This window comes from Sciurus vulgaris (assembly GCF_902686455.1).
Source record: "Sciurus vulgaris genome assembly, chromosome: 3".
Classification (NCBI taxonomy): domain Eukaryota; kingdom Metazoa; phylum Chordata; class Mammalia; order Rodentia; family Sciuridae; genus Sciurus; species Sciurus vulgaris.
Window position 1 is genome coordinate 101,708,219 of NC_136463.1, and position 18,842 is coordinate 101,727,060.

Consider the following 18,842-nt stretch of genomic DNA (forward strand, 5'->3'; position numbering starts at 1 on the left):
ATATTACTGACTCTGCTCTTATGCAAGAACATTTTTTTGGTATGTATTATTTCTTTTTTTATTTTTAAAATTTGTTCCAATAAATTATACATGACAGTAGAATGCACTTTCCTAAAGTTTTGAATTAAGGAACTATTTATTAGAACCACACATTGAAGTCTACATTTATTTTTATATCATGTAGGTACAGAAAGTCCTTGAATATTTGTAATATTATAACAATTATAACTGTGTAAATGGTATAACATTTATAACATGTGCTATAAAATATTCTAATGAGGTTGGTACCCAAAGATTAAGAAATATCTGTACAGGATAAATATCTTAAAACAAAAGAGGAGAGTATGCTGTTGTAACAAATGCCAGCTACAATGTTACCTACATTATCAAACCTGGATTTTCCTATGATAGGTATAATTAAGCATTTTTCTCCATGTTTGAATAAGTATGTGTTTATCATTCTATTATAGAAATTATTACATCACATTTTAATTAGTTCTGAAATTTCTAACTGCTAACCTCTTCCATTAGCCTGAACTCTTGAAAAATAGGATGTTTGAGTTATAATCTAAGGCAGTATCTAGTACAGATCTGATCCCACAATCTGTCTTTTTATTTAAGGTATTTAATTTACACAGCTTATATTTTCATGAAGATTTTTATGAACTACTAAGACTCACCATACCTTGCCATTCACAATGGAATTTTACTCAGACAAATGACACCATTCATATGACACAACTCAGAATTTGTAGGGCATTTCCACTAAAAGCAAACAAAGCTTATCAACACAATGTCCCATAAATAGCAATGTTACATGTTATATCTCTTTCATCAAATTCCTTGTATTGTGCACTTTCAAAGCCTACCCAGAGTGGAATTGCTTTAAGGGAAGACCTCATTTTTTCTTTTGTTTTTGCTTCATACTAAATCTTCAGAGCACTGTTCTAGTATTTCTTGGTTCATAATGTTAAGTCTTCTTTGCTAGGTTTTTCTCAACCCCTTTGGTTTTATCCTAAGCTTCTTTGCATTTACATAATATTGCTTTTCCTTGGCTTCAGTTATTAAGCTGATGACTCTCAAAGCTGTAGCTCTAACCTGAGCCCCTTTTGCAGCTCCAAGTACCAAGAACTGGTTGTTGGTTTATAGTTTGCTCCCAGACCTGCTCCTGCTCCAATGTCCCTTAGCTTAATTGTCTCCACGACGTTCATTTTACTTAAGTCAGACATGACAGTCATTCTTGAATTCTTCATCACCCACACTTCTCAAATCTCCCAATTCCCACACTGCCAAATCAGTAGGTCAATATTAAATATTAATTTTTCTCACAATGAATTTACAAATCCTTGTTACCTCTCTTGTCTACTAGTATAACCTGCATCTCCTCTTTCAGGTTTTTGGTTCAATGAATGTTACTACTTACTAGAGTCAACAAATTAAGAATCGTCCCTTACACTTTTCTTCCTCGTTTCACATATCCAATTCTTACCAAATCCTATAAACTCAGGGCTTAGAATTTAGTCTTAATCTGTCCGGTTATGCCAATTGCACTCTTATTCAGTATACCACAGCTTCTCCTTTTAGGGTTTGTGCTCCCTAGAATCCATTCTATGCACAAGAGTAGCAATCATCTTAGAGAATTAAAACAGCTAGCTATAGAAAGAATAAAGGGGGGAAATTCAATCAAGGAAGTAGCATTTGTTAAGGCTCTAATTTTAAATATTTCTATGTATTTGTACCAAAGAAGAAAGGAAACTGCTACTTCCTGTACCATAGAAGGTGAGAAGTGGGGAATGACTTGGCCAGAAGTTAGCATGAAATGAGAGCCAGTTGTACATGGCACTGTAATAACACAATTCAATTTATTACCATAAAACATCATTCTTGTTACTGTAAAGAGAGTGTAATATGAGTAAGGAGACTGCAGGAAATAAAGTGGGGTTAGATAACAGGTAAGAGGTGATGATATCGAAGAAAAGGTTGTGGATGTGAAAATGAAGAAAGTGCCTGGAATTTAGATTTAATTTGAAGATAAAATAAATGGGATTGTCTGATGGATTTAATATGAGGTGTGAGAGAAGAATAAAGAATGACTACTGTAGTTTGGCTTGAGCAACTCGGAAAATGTTGGTGTCACTTAAAGAGATAGAGATGGAGGAGAGATTTCAGGGAGGGGAGGTTATAAATCAAAGTTTCAGGTTGAACGCTGAAGTTGAGATGCTGTGAGACATCCAGTTAAAATGTCATAAGAGTAATTTAATGAATAAGCCTTCCTTTTATTTCTACAGCTTCCTGATGCAATTCCATTACTAGATATACAGAGCATCTAAGAAATGTTCTAGCCAGGTTCTGAGCATGTGCATTCATGACAGGTAGGTTGGGGGATGAGCTATTATAGGAAATACATTGTAGTTTTCTATTTAGCCAAAATTTTCAACTAAGATCATCCTTCTTGGAAAAAAAAAAAACTAATCTTCCAGTTTAACAATGGAAATTAATATGAGATAAATGTTTTTAAGATGGTAACCTAACAATTAAAACACACATAATCAACCACAAAACAAAACAAAATGATCTTACTAAAAAATGTTTTTAATTAGATTATGTGTAAGGCCAATAATATGTCCATCATCAATATTCTCTGGTATGGTCATAGTTTCTTTAAGAACATGATAATGCTGATAATAACAAGGAATTTGCTCCAAGATTTAGGGTTCTGAGACCCAGATAAGAGCTTTGGAACTATTAATTTTCATAACCACAATTAGTGAAATAAGTTTGGAATATTATTATGGAGGTAGTAACTCAGAAGACCAGAAACAGTGAAATAATAGCAATGATACACCTAGTGGAGTGTATGTAACCCAAAAGAGGAAAAACAACTTAGAATTTAACCAAATAAATATCAGCTGCACACAGACCAAGAAAACAGCAATAGGACACTAGCTCTTAAGGTTTTGAGAAACACATATCCTCATTCCCAAAACTCATGGCCTTCTCTGCAACTAAAGGAAGCTGGAAAAAGATAAATAAGGCAAAGCCTGTTTATAGGAATTTGAGAACATACATTAAACATCATCTTTCTCACGATCTTCTCAAAGCAATATGTTTTGATCAGGGTTCATACAGCACACAGAAACACTATTTATGGAGTTAAAGGTTATAATTTATGTTGAATAGCTCCTTTGATATTTTACAAAGCTTTTATGAATGTCAATTTTCAAAGACTCTGTTATCTAACTTTTACTACAAGAGGGAAAAACAGGTTATAATCAGGGAAAGCTACAGGATGACGTCCTGAAACACTTAGTATGGTAGTGGTTTCGAATCATAATAATTTATTAGTATAAATCAGGGAGCATTTTAAAAATATGGGTAATTAGACTACATCCATACATAATCTGAGTCAGTCAGTCTGAGATGTGCCTCTATGGCCCAGAACATCTGAAATAGACTAATAAATAAAAGGACCCTATGCACACTTCTGACTTTTAAGATGTACTAATATGTTATTAATATGTTAAGTATTAATATAAGTTAAATACTTTACAAGAAATGATGTATAAGAAAGAGTTCAAGAGTGTTTTTGCTTGTCTGCATTATGTACTATTTTCAGTTTTCGAATTAAATGTCTATAGTCTTAACAAATGTTAACCCTGGAGGCTTATTTTAATGCTCTACCAGTTGCACGGTCAGGTTAAAGGAGATCATAAAAGAATTAACAAATACTACAATTCAGATTTGTGTTATGAACAATGGATGAAAGAGAAGTACTTGCCCCACCTGCTCTTCCTTTTCTTTTTTCCTAACGATACATAGATAATAAGTTGTAAATATTATTACTTGAATGATTCACTTATTATGAACAGAAAAGTCTGAGTAGAGGTAGAAAAGCAGAAATGAAATCTGATTTTATATTAAAAATAAATTACTATTGAAAACTAAATGGTTTTAAAAGTTTTGCATATGTGTATGTCTTAATATACTATGGCAATATAAAATAGCTAATTACACAATTCTTCATTTAAGTAAGCATGATTGTATTACATAAATGTAACAATATCATTTTTATTAAGACAATACAACAGAAAGGAAGAAACTCCTGTCGCTGGCTCTTTGCGGTTCCAAAATCCGTGGTTATTTGTCACCGCCTGCAGCAACAACTTGCACGGTTCTTATGGGTGGTGGAGTGGAAACTGAGGCACTTCTCTCTTTCTCTTTATTGCACTGCTTTCTTGCTTGTTTATAGAGGATAGAGGAAATGAGGTTTACTTGCTTTGAAAGGAGAGAGAGACTTTGCTTATCAGAGAGAGAGACTTTGCTTAAGAGAGAAACTTTGCTTATCAGAGAGAGAGACTTTGCTTAAGAGAGAAACTTTGAAAGAAAGACAGGCTTTTCTTAGAGCTTAGAAGGAGAGAAGCCTGCCACGCCTTAAAGTCCTGCATCCTGTGAACTAAGGGTGTGTCTACCTAAGGTGCCCTAGTGATGCGTCTCAGTTCTCCGTTCCGCAATCTGCCTTCCACTGCTGCCCCTACTCGCTGCTGTGTTCTTTCTTCTGGCTTTTTTGCTAATGGCTGCTGTGGCGTGTCTTCTCTGGCTACTGCCGGGGGAGTGTCTTTTGCTAGTGCTTTTCTTCTGTTAATGGCTGTTGTGTCTCTGTCTCGCTACACCTACCCTTATATCACCTCCAAGAGGCGGAGAGCAGGGCCACACCTCTTACACAAAGATTAGGCGAGAAGCTCCGAGCAGGCAATTAGTGCTCAAGAACACATGCGCATACATTGTGTGCGTGGACAAGAAAATCACCTGAGTGTGCTTACGTCAATTAACCTCCTCGCTGCCTATGTGATCAGGCGCCATCCCGGCGCCACCAATATGGCACAGCCCCCAACAACTCCAATGCCACAGAAAGCACAAAATAAATATTCATAAATTGTTTGATCGATACTTTTTCAGTGTGTGCAAAAAAATTAAAGGAAATGTGTTAAACCTGTAATAGAAAGTAAGCATTACAAGATCATCTGGAATTTACTTGTACTGTATAGTAGAATTCCTGGTATGTGGAAGTTTTTCAACATGTATTTGTTGAATAAAATATTAAAAGAAACAACCACATAGTAGAACAATTAACTGCTTTGCCCAAATTCAAGTGGTCTTTCAGGGTGAGAGAAGGGTGCATGAAGAAGTCCAAATAAACCAATCCTTGTTCCTTTCCCCATTTTGCATATTGAATCCTGAAGTTCATAGGAAGTCAGCATTAATGGGCATGTTCACCAGCTACTCACTTACCAGTGTGACAGCAATCATACATTATGGATCCAGAATGTAAACATTCAGACTTGGAAGAATTTTCTGGAACGAACTAAAATTTATCTGAAGAATTTACATTATGCCTGAAATTTTGCAAGAATCTGAGAGGCTATGAGCAAACAAATTTTGTGTAAAATTCTTGATTTCACTTAGTTGAAGTCAGTAAGAAAAATTGTGTAGATGAGAAGACAGAATTTACATTTTGAAATTGTATTGAGCAGTATGTGATTGACTGCTTATGTGTATGGTATTGGGAATGCCACAGTTTCTGTGTTCAGTATGTGATTTGACAAATTTCTAAAGATCTACAATGGGAACTGATATTTACATATTTTAGGCAAGTGAGAAAGTTTCTAGTTTGAGTCTGAAAACAGAAAGGGAATGTTCATGTTGTTCCTTGTTTGACCATTTGGGATTTAAAACTGAAAATAATCTTCAAAAGTCAATTTTGTCATATTTTAGTAACTTTTTTTTAATTCTGGAAGAAAATACTTGGAAAACTTTGTGAACTATGTGCCTTCTTATGTAATAGTTCATATAAGAACTAAAATATGAATATACACAGATGTAACTAACTTCACTTATATGTTACCTGTCTCAGCATAAGATGCTTTTAAGTGTTCCATTACATAACTTTCACCCTTTCCTTTTCAAGATAAAAATATAACCTTTATTAAAAAAGTTCCTAATGTGGCATGTGATCAATAGATAAAAGTACCTTCATTTTTTAAATTAGTCTAAGGCTATTTTCCTTTTACTGTTGTATAAACAGGGAATTGAAGGGTAAAATAGTTAAAACTTAATGCTATAGTGCTAATGTGGCTTTTAAATCACGTCAGCTGCAATCACTGCATTATAATTAACAATTTATTGAACCAGCAATAAAATGAACATCACATTACTTCTTAAAGCAGCAGAATAAAATGGCTAATAAATAGCATAAGCCAGACAAATTGCAGAGTAATAGAAATTTTCTTAAGATTTATGGTGTGCAGAAAGATGGATGTGCTATTAGTAGGAGCTCCAATACTTGACAAAATTCTTTTACAAAGACATTGTTACCATGCATGTCAGAGTTCACAAGTCTAAGTGGTTTATCCAAATTTCAGCTCTCTGCTATTACAGTGGAAAATACTCATTACAAGGTTTTGAAACTGCAAGCAATGTGTACATTTGCCAACATTCAAACTGCTACTGCCAAAAAGATACTAAAATATTTTATAAACTGTCAAATAACAAGTCTGCTAGCTTAATCTGAGTCTATTTTATATTATACAGACTGTAAAAACTATTACATTAATTCACTTCCTATGAAACTTTTTAAGAGCAGAGAACAGCCTATGTAGAAGCTAAACAAAGTAACTGCTTTTTACCTCTTGAAATCCTAAAGATGACATACTTCTGTTGGGGAAGCACCATTGTTTCCTTGGAATGAAATCACAGTTCCTTAATAATAGGCATACTAATGGGATCTATTAAATAAAGTGAGATCACATAAATCGGTTGGAATTCAACTGCATGACTCATGATGACAAGGGGAAGATATCAAAAGAAAATTTTTCAATATTTCTGCTGACAATGTATTTTGATGCTTTATTTCTGACATGGAGCTGTTTGTAATATAGAGTAAAAATGAAGTATTTATGTGACATGACTACAAAAATTAGCAATTTTCTGCAAGAGATTCATTTATATGTTTTGATTTTAAAAAAACTATTAGTAGCAGTAGCAGTAGTATTAGCAGTTGTAGCAGTCATGGTGGTAATTTAGTAGGCTCAGCTCTCCTCTAAAATGTGGTAGGAGAGTTGACTTTCTAGATTTTTGTCATTAATTAGGTAATTCAGGAAAGGGGATCATTTAATCATGTGTAAGTTGTGATGTTTGGATCCCAGGCCCAAATCTTCACATTTAAAATAAAACATATACTAATATCTCTATTTATTACTTCATAAGGACAATTCCTGTGGATTAAGTTGCATGGCTCTTGCAAATGATATCTTATTTTTAATAACAGAGGGTAATATACAATTTTCTTATCTTGTTATATTTAATACATATAAAACTATATTTCTTAAGGTAAGAGGGCTGTCACCAATGCAGAAGAAAATGTAATACAGAGTATAAATCGGACAGAAAAAAAATTTCACTTTTCCATTAGGAAGGATGCAGTGAACTGGAATCTGATATCCCAAAGCTCCCATCTACTTCATATTTTTCCAGTTAGTCCTTGGAATTAAGTGCTATGGTTTGCCTTGTAACCATTTGTCAGTGCCTGAAACTATGGTATATGTGATGTTCTTAGAATATACTTGCATGAATATCTGTGTGTGTTTCAATTCTCTTTGGGCTTCTCACAGTTCCACATGTTTTATGAAGAGAAGCATGGAGTACCATTTTTCCAAATGTTTTGTATAGTGAGCAGCCATGAAAGATAGAGATAGCCACTCCCCCAGGAGTGAAGAGCAGACAGAATTACTGTCCAATAGGGAAGGTGTGATTCCCTAAGCTCGTGGTTTCTCTTTTTGGTTTGCAGCCAAAGTGTGTGCATTTGTCACCTAATCCTCTTCACATTGTCTTAAAGAATTTGGGAATTGGGGAAAATGTATGAGAAAATTCTAAATATCTTGGTACTGCCATTTTGAGTAGTAAACAGGCCCTTTTCTCTGAATTAGATATTTCATGTCTTTTGCTAGTATCCACTAAACCTTCACAGTCTAAATTGTCGATTTGTAAGGTCAAATTTTAAGCATTTCTTAAAAATTTGAAAGAGGAAACATTTTAAAAAATTTAAATGTAAACTAATACTTAAAGTCCTTAAGTAGCTTACAACTTTTTAGGTGAGATAAAAAAAAAAAAAAAACTATACAGATGCAAATAATGTAAAGCAAAAAGGGAAACATTGAAAGTACTTAGTTCATTCCCTAGTAATTTGATGATATCTACATATAATTCCCCATTTTATTGATCTAGATTTAATTATTATTGGTTATATCCATTATCCCATGATTTTCAAGTATTAAGTGAATTCATGGCTCAGTTCAGCTCAAAATACTGAGTAAGAGAGAATCTCATTTTCTAAGTCATTCACTTCAACCACTTTGAAAAGAAAATGGCTACAGTGTTTTTGCCTAAAAATTTATAATGATTTGGGGCAGTTCCCCCAACCCTCAATCCTTGTGCTCTCCAATTCCAAGTACAATTATAACTTCTCCTTCATCACACAGTAGTTTGCTATAGATTTTCTCTACTGAGGATTTTAGATTGATTACTTAAATTTCTGACTGAATTTCAAAGCCAGGATAGGGTAAAGGAGCTTAACAGATGCAAAAAAAAAGTCTATATTCCAATAGTTATTTCAACACTATTCACAATAACTAAGATATGGGATCAAGGTGAGTGTCCATCAACAGATGAAGGGATGCAGACAATGTATTTTATATATACAGTAAAATACTATTCAGACTTTAAAAAAAGGAAAATTATATCTTTTGTGACAACATAGATGAACTTGGAGGATATTGTTTAAGTGAGATAATCCAGGAACAGAAAGGTAAATAATACATGTACTTATATGCAGAAAGGCAAATACTATATGATCTTACTTACATGTGGACTATAAAATAGTCAAACTCATAGAACCAGAAAGCAAAGGGACAGTTATCAAGGAATGGGGGTAAGGTAAGGTAAGATGTTTGTCAAAGGAAATAAAATTAATTTAGACAGGAGAAATAAGTCCAAGAGACCGCTTGTACACCACAGTGATTACAGTAGTTAATATCTATATTTTACATAAGTAAAACACTTTATCAAGTGTCATCACAGCTAGGCCTCCTGATATCCCTATTCCATGGTTCACCTATATCTCAGTTGTTAATTCTGACTTTGGGCACTATTCAGAGAAGCCTCAACACCCACACTTAACCTCCAATATGGAAGACGTATTGTTTTGTTTCTTCTGTGATAGCATGTACCATTGTAAACCTTTGCTGTCCTAGCACCTTAAATTCACAAATCTTATTTATACATCTTTTTGGGATTCTGACAGAGTTATCTATAACTAAGTACCAAAGTTTGGTTCATACAATTGTTATCATAGCGTATTCATGTTCTCATAACTAATTCATACTTCTAAAATAACAAAACTTTATCTCATAATAGTGTTCCTTATTTTGTTTTAAATGTTGGCCATATTATTGAACTTGGTTTGTATATACCTGCTAAAGAAAAACGTTGAATGTCACCTTACCTAGTGTGCTTCAGTACCACAAACATATATTCAAAAATCCTATTTCAGAACAGATTAGGAAACCCCACAGATCATCTTGAAACCAACCAGTTTCACTGTGTCTAAAGATTCGAAGTTTGGTTAACCACTGATCAAGTTGCCTAACTGATGAATTAGCCTTCCATCAATTGGATTTAGAGTCCTATAACTATCCAATCATACAAGGATATTAAATACAGGGATGAAAGAAACATAACATGATTTATGCTTATAACACATTTCTGTGTCCATGCAGATAGCACTAATCAATCACAGCATACTAAACTGTTGGGTTTAAATAAGATCTTGGAGTCCTTTTGTCCACAGCTCTCCTATAAACCACTACAAATCAACTAGATTAGGCAGCCAACATGAAACATATTTGCCTTCCTTGATCTAGTGGCAAGTTTCACCTTTCTAATGACCTGCCTTGCTGTGAATGAATTATCATATTAGGGCAATGGCTATGAACAACTACCTTCATGACACTCTGAGGAAAGAGAGATTTCTTCAAAAACTGCACAGCTATCCCCTTATGAATTCACAGGTGTCTCCAGGCTCTTTCTTCAACCTTTCACTCTTAGTCATCTTCTTTGCCCAGTTTACAGTTTCCAAATCCACTGAATTTCACCAGATTCCCTTTTTTTTTCTAATTGCACCACAAGGAGAAATCACCTTGACAGTCTACCTAGAGACTAACTTCAATTTTCCTCAAGCTGCCTCTTAGTATGCTATTTTATCACCTTATTCTTCAGAATACAGGTGAATGGCACCCTTCTCTGAAGGCTGACACAGACTCTGGAGGAAAACATCAACCAGAACTGATGATGAAAAGAGATCAAATGAATCTTAGATGGGACAAAGAGATGGGCCAAAGTAGCACTACACAGATACCTACACGTACCTACTCGTGAGGTTGATGCTGATACCTCTTATTAAAAGTCTGAATTTACATAGCAAATTAGATCTGTCAGAGGGGTGAATATGTGTATCTCAGGTGTATGCATGAACACATGGTCATTTGCATTATAAAAATAAGTTTTCTAGAACTCCTTATATTAAAAACACAATTTGATATAATTTTAAAATAGATGATTTATCAATGACATGTCAAAATAGTTGAGTATGTGTTGAATGGCGTATCCCTCATCTTGGTGTATCCCTTATCTCAGTGTATCTGTGTATCTGAAAAGAACAATGTGAAGCTATCATCTCAAAAATGGATTCATTGAATGCTCAGTAGTTACAGAAGAGTGCTAATTTCATATCAGTTCCAACAAGCTTCCCAGTACTTTTTATTAAAATATTTCCCCTTCGTATATTTTAGTACTATGATCCAGGTTGATCTGTCTCATGAAGCCTTCAAAACATACCTCATATGTGTGTTTCTGCTGACTAATTTCTCTATTAATAGTTCCTTTAACAAGTCAAGTTCAACTAGCATCACTTCTGATGGGGATATTCTAAGACCAATAGATAAAAAGTCCTTTCTCTATTGGAGTTAATAATAAATATGATTCATAAGTGATTCTGATGAAACTTTTAGGGAAATTTCAAGTCTAATATCCATTCAGAAGGGAACTGGCACAACAGGTCTGCAGACTTTCATATTTTTTCTTAAGTTTAATAAATCATTAGCTCTGCATTCTGACTGACAGTCTCCTGACACATGTAGAGGTCTTTAAAATTTTCTTTCCTCTTTCTGTCTTCTTTTGTGTAACTGGTTTGAGACCTGGATAAAAATTCTCAGGAGTTGTCATGGTTTTTTATGAATGCTGAGAATGCTACACAAGTATAAACGGTACCTGGGCTGAGTTGGCAAGTGAGTTTGATATTCTTCAGACTTATTTTAGGTTGATAAGAACTTAAGTTCACTAGGCAGCCAGATGGGCAGAGATGATCACAAAGACCAGGAAGTGAGGAACATCTCCAATGACTTTCAAACAGTGGAAACTTATAATCTTCCACTGAATCCAGAAGCTCACAGATGACAAAGAGAAATCTAATTCAGGTGGAAAATAGCATATCTTTTTATCTTTAGTTTTTACTAACTTTTATATAACATATTGAAAGAGAGGATAAGAACTAGGGAGTCAAATAGATTTCAGATTAGGATTCCCTCTGGAATGTTCCTATAATAAAAATGTAGTTGGGCAAGCATGTAGTTAGTTTATCATATATGTTTTGAAAAGTGCAAGCATAATTATTTACTCAAAATAATTTGCCTAGTGGATTGGCAAAATTATATGGTACAAACTTCGCTGAGAGAAGACTTACTGCTTTCTGTTTGGAAGACTGTGGGTTTTGGGTCAGGTTGACCAGTATTTTACTTCCAAGTATGATTTTCCCCCTTAATTGTGACTTAACAAAGCATTTTTTTTACATATTATGTCAAAATTAAATATGACAATAGAACATAAATGCCTAGCTCACTACCTGGTGCATTTCAGGTTCACTATAAATGTAGTTTCTTGTTTTCCTCTTACTTGTACCTCATCTTATAGAAATTGCTTTGCTTCTTTGGATTCATTTCTTAATCTTAAACACCAAGATTCATTGTGGTTAAAAATGATTCTATGATTCTACACTGTACAACAGTGGGTGGGTATGGGCATCGAGGTAGGGGTTGCTAATCTGGGTTTCAGTATCAAGCAAGTAAAATCAATGTGTGAAGCCATGTGATGAAAGATGATGAAGAGCAATAAATTAAATACTACACAGATTACTTAAACTTATTAAACATTTTAAAACCTTAAAACATGTGCTTACCAAGAGAAACATAGTCTTGGTTAAATTTTAATTCCTGGCTCAAAAGTTTCCAATTTCTAGTCTAGAACTGTTAAATATTGATCTCCATTGTCCCACCAGCACCACCGATTGGTAGCTGGGCTGTCAGAGAATGGATCAATCATATTTTTAAGTCAAATAGACCAATTAAGGTCTGTGAAAGATTTTTTTTAATGAAGGTTGGCATATCCAGAAAAGTACATGTTCTGAGCTATCCAGGTTACCTGGAAGGAAGGGAAAGTTGGGAAGACCAAATCAGAACAGAACCAAGTACTGTTTGGTTTCCACCTATGCTATGATTTGGCTGTGAAGAAATGACCTCACAGTATCATATTGAGATATTGTTGAAAAATTGTGCTTTTGTGGCAGACGTGTGTGTATGTGTGTGTGTGTGTGTGTGTGTGTTTGTGTGTGTTTGTGTCTTTTCTCCCTGCCATGAATATGTCTGAGAAACTGCAGAATAAAAATGCAAAATAACAACTATATTTAGATACACTCCCACACAGATTCTAAAGCTTAATATTTCACTGAACACCACATGGAAGGACTGAATTAATATCCATAACTCTTCCACATCACTCATGCTTCAAAGTTCTGTTGTTATAGATTTCTTTGGCCTATATAGTTACAAAATTAGCTAACAAGAGTAATCTTTCTTTAATATAACATTCAATTGTACTTCAAGAAAAAATTCATTAGATTTATTCCTGTTTTGACTTCGTATATTCACAGAATTTTCATTGATGTTGCAATAAATGACAATTTTTTACCTAATAAAAATTAAACACAAGTGATTTTAACAATTATTTATACTCCAGTGCTATGTATCAAGATAATCATAAGAGTGAAATCATTTATGATATAATCTATTCTGAATGCAGCAAACTAGCTATGTGACATTATGTCTTTAATTTGTTTGGTATTTCTATATAAAACATGGTGTTGTTGGAGGTGATTTCTGAAGCCTACTATTGTTCTTAGAGTTTGTGAAACTTAGTGGAACATATCACTAAACTTGATTATTAAACAAAACCCAAATATTATTAGAGATTGCAACCATATGAAATTGAGGAAGGTTGAGACATCAATAAGCACCAGGCACTTGGCAGATTCCTTTTCACTTTCACATATTACAAATGTTAGAACATTTCTTTTATATGAAATACAAAACAGAAATATTACAATATAGCTTAATTTAGAAAAGTAAATTTCTAGAAGGATATATACAAAGTGTTACCAGAATTTATCAATAGATAATTATCAATAGATAATTTCTGATAAACTGTTATCCGTCTGTGCTTAAAATATTATTTAAACGTATTCAATTTTACTGCTAAAATTAGTCTTAAATTTTGGAGACCATGTAAAGCAGCTTCATTAACAATATAATTTACATCAGGATAAAATTAAAATTTTAATTATTATAAATTAAGTCACATTTCTTAAAATTATTTTATTCTATGTATATTTTTAATCAATGCATAACACTGATAAATAAAGAAACAACTTTTTCAAATGTTTCTCTGGAATCAAATTTCTAATAATGGATAAAACAGGCAATACATTCTAGAAATACTAAGGAATATTCTAAGACCACTAAACAAGTCTCTGTGTAGAAGTTTTTAAATTAGGGCATTGTTTTTCAGCATCAATATTTTCTTATGGAGTCACATCTTATTTTAGATATGCAAACAAAATTCTGAGTGCTATTTCAAGGAATCACATTCATGTATTTATTGATCCATTTAATAAGACTCTAATTGAGCACTGTTGCCCTTCACAGCATCTGGTATGACAATATCCATGAGATCTCTTAAGACACTGCCCGTAAGTAGAGGTAAAATGTATTACAGAGAAAGTGTTCTGACAGTTCCAAGAGTAGTTCATTCTTCCAAAAGAATGTTTGTTTTTTTGTTTGTTTGCTTTTTAAACAACCCTTTCTATACTACAGCTAACAGTATTCTGAAAAATAATGAAAAGAATATAGGGCAAATAAAGCAGTAACAAGTCCTGGCAGAGAGAGAGACAAAGCGCCAAAGCAGTTCTCTTCAGTTTACCTTTCTTAGTCATGAAGGAAGTCAAAATTTTACAAAGAATATTAAAAGAAAGAAAATATAGCAAAGAAATCAATCTATTCAAACCTTAGTAGTGTACAATCCTTCTTTGAGCAAGTGAATCATTAAAACCTAAGATGCATTCTTCAATTAGTAATAGATCCTTAAAAAAGTAGCAGGCATTACAGCCCAGATACCATAGAAAGGCAGAGAACAAAAGATAATTTAGATTGTACCTTGACATATTCTTTTTGCCTTAGATGAATTGTCATCAGTTCTTTGTGATGAAGAATGGGAATTTATAACACCACAAAACTGAATATATATGTCTGGTTAAATTGTTTAAGGTCTATTTTTCTCATTACATGATTTGTCAACTTCTTAGTTCATATTATGAACTGCCATTTCCTTCTAGACCCATCTAGAGAAGCCTTTTGATTATCATAGTCAAGATTCTAGTGCTATAAATGGGTGAATCAGATCTTATCAATCTAATCAGTTGGAAAGGGGCAAAAGGTTCAGATAGTATTTTATGTTTTTTGGACTGATGATAGAAGAAGACATGAATCTCATTCTGTTAATTAATTCTCCAGAATGGAAGTTGCTTCCTGGGCTACATACTTTAAAATGGTAGAGATTTCTCATTTTATTATTAGACTGGACAAAACCTAAAACCATGACTTACCTATAGCCCCTACCCAACTCAAACAAGAGTCCTTCACTCAATTTACTTAACTGATTGAGTGAAGGTAATAAGAGAAATATGAGGGCAGTAGGTAAGGGGAATATTTTGGAATACATGAATCCTATTCATTGGTTTCCATGGTATAATGAATAACTTGCAGTGTTACCAATTGTATGGTCTTTCTCTCCTGCTGATATTGGCAAAGATGGAGGAGTGGGATTCTTTTTTCCCTTATTACTTTAAAGTGAAACATTTCTTTGCACATATACATCAACTTGCATTCTGCTACATAAAAATATTATAAAGAATAATGCATTGTGATGTTCTCATATTTCAGTAATTTTGAAAATCAAATGAAGCTGTTACTAATTCATTTTATTGTTATAAATTCTTTGTACACTCTATTGTACATAGAGCAGGGGTGTGCATGTTTAACTGTCTTGCCAAGTAACATGAGTGTGTAAGAAAACAGGGGATGACATGGTCTGCTTTTCTGCTATTTTCAGAGGACACACATTGAATAGGTTCAGCCCATATCTATCATATAACAACATGTTCCAAGTTTTTCCAGATCTTCCCATTTTTAGAAGAAATCTATACATCTAAATAATTTATGTAATTTTTATAATTTATAATTATTATGAACTTATTCAAATTTTGAAAAAAAATTTACATCATACATGCCAGACAGAACTATAATTCATATATCCAGTTTTAGACCTAGATTATAGATGGTGCTCAAAAACTGTGTGGTGAGAAAATGGCAATGTGGTTCATTCATTTCTAAATAATATACACTTACTTTATAAGGATGTAAAAAAAAAAAAAACTGTTATGATCACAGTTGACTTCTGTGGGGTAACACCAAAGAATGATTATTGAGATGAGATAATTCAAAATAGATGAATATGTTTGAATGTTCTGCACTAGTTTGGCAAATGTTTTATTTAAATTTAATACATATCCAGATAATATCATGAAGATGTGTAATGTTTGACCATGAAATGTGTAAATATAGTAAATTAGTGTAAATAAAATAGACATGCTTTATAATCTTAATACTTTATATTTACTTTAGAAAAGAATTCCAAATGCTGGTCCATGAATCAACACTAGAATAGGCACAAGTGAATCATCTAAACAACTATAAAATGTACACATTCCTGAGCACCAACTCAGATAAATCTGACATAGTATGTCTGAAATTTTTGTTTTCTTTTGTATAAAGATCCCATTCGCCAGGAGGACCACAAGTTCAAAGCTTGCCTCCTCACTTCAGTGAGGCTCTAAACAACTTAGTGAAACTCTATCTCAAAATGAAAAAATAAAAAGGATTGGGTATTGCTCAGTGGTTAAGCCCCTCCGGGTTCAATCCTGAGTACCAGAAAGAAAAAAAAAATCTCATATGAGTACAGTGTGCAGCCAGAATTGAAATGCACAGTTGTGACTCCCAAAGAAATATTAGACATGTTTCCTGACTCCGTTGACTCTATGCAAAGTGAACATGCATCAAAATATTATGACAAATGTAAGCTATGATATTATACAATCATGTTAGCCTAGCCAAGTGCTTAAGAACTCAGAGTGAGGACAGATACAAACAATGATGCCTATTTGGACTAAATGGAACTAAGCCGAATGTTTGTAGGGATGTTCAAATGTGTATGTGTGGTAGGAACGAAAAAGCTTCTGTATTAGAGAAATAATATGGTTGAAAAATCTCCAAGAAGAAACAGATAATAATTTGAGGAGGCAGTAAGGATAGAAGCCTAGATGGAAAAGAAATTTCTCATTTGATAGAGACTTTGGAATTCATAAAATGGCCTAGATTCCATGGAAGGAGATAGTAACCAAGACAATGGAATTGGCTAACTTATAAGGACAAGTTTACTTGTGTAAAGATTACTGAAACATGAGCTCATGAACATGTGGATAATCAAAAATAGAATTTAATGTAGGCAAATAGCAGAAGATTGGTTTGATTTTAAGATGAGAGAAAGGTTGACAGGAATAGGTGACAGGTTTTATTTATACTTAATAAAATAAATATTATAGGTTTGATTTAGTGGTGTGTACACAGGGGTGATAATTTTACTCCATGAAATATTTTTCATACTAATTCATACATTTTTGTGTTTGTTTGGAAGTTTCCACAATAACATATTTTTAAATGAGTCTAATTTGCAGTCTAATCAAAACACAACACAAACACCAGAACATGTAGGCACCAGAAAGTTCCAGCCTGCATATACATCTGGAAATACCGCTGGCTGCCATGCTTGAAGAGAGCAACGTTGAGGAGAGGCAGAGTCCACCCCCATGTGTCCATGCAAGACTTCTCTCCTCACTCATTCACAACATGTAGAAGTGGTTTACATAACCTCTCTCTTTCTCACTAGTGATTGTCAGAGGGAGACCTGGGGAACCGGCTGAGCAGTTGCTCCCACAGTGTATTCTTATACTTGACTCTGTACTGCACATTTTGCCCATGAGAATCTCCAGAGGGGAAAATAACTGAACTGTGAGTTTGAACCTCAGATTTTATCTGATCTATGTGTAAAGAGGAGAAACGTTACAAGGATCATGACGTTTTGGATACCCCTTACTTTGCCACTTTTTTCTTCCCAAGCCATTTATCACATTATGTGGTATCCCAGAACAAAACTTTAAAAATTGTAATTACATATTTTTAATTTCATGATGAATTCTCAGCTAAAAATTTAAGGAATGGGTTTATCTTTTATCCCCCTGCCCTACCTTCCTGTCTGAAAACTTTAATCCCAGTGTGTGAACATCATACCACAGCAACTATTATGTTCCTCATGGCAATTTTCTCAGTAAACCCATCCATTAAGCAGACATTTATTAAGGGCCTGTCATGTACCAGGCACCATCTTTAGCATTGGGAACACATTTTCAAACAGAAGAAACAAAGTTTTCTGCCCTTGGAACTTCTGTTTTTGCAAAAAGAGGAAGAAAACACACAATAAACTGGATGCATGTTCATAGGAGGTATACACTTATTACCAACCTATTCATTATGACATTTTTCAAGTATAGAAAAATTGGAAGTATTTTTATAATGTGCCCATATGCAAACATATACTTAATGTATAGATAGTTCTTTAACATTTTGTGATATTTCTCTTACCAAATATGTATCCATCTACTTATCCTCCTTAAGAATTTTGAATAGCACATTTTGGTGAACCACTGAAATGTTTCTGATCCATCCTTTGAAGATTCTCTTATTAAAAGAGGGACACAGGAATACTGGTAATTCACTTTGGTGACAAAATAAATATAGGATAACTGAAAGCAATAGCACAAGAAAACCAGAGAGAAAATTCAGAGTATATCAACTCCCTTCCTATACCAAGAGGAACAGTCATGTCTACAAGCATGTTAGGCCAGAGGAAGCAGCCATGATATCGCCATCATGGAGAGAACAGGAAACATGCCAGGAAGTCAGCAACAGCCCATAAGCACCAACCCAAGGACAAAGAAAACATTAAAGCATGCTTCTGGGGACTAAGAAAGAAGAACTTTTTAAAACTTATCCCCATATGTATAACTTAAGTGCATATTCTTGTATTGACCAAGAGCAGTCATCATGAGAGAGGTAGATGTGAGCAGGAAGGGCAGACAGATCTGGAAACTTAATGAGAAATTCTGGAGGCTAGTTTGAACTTCAGTTTGCCAAAATATCAAGTTAGAATAATACCTTAATGAGTGGACTATA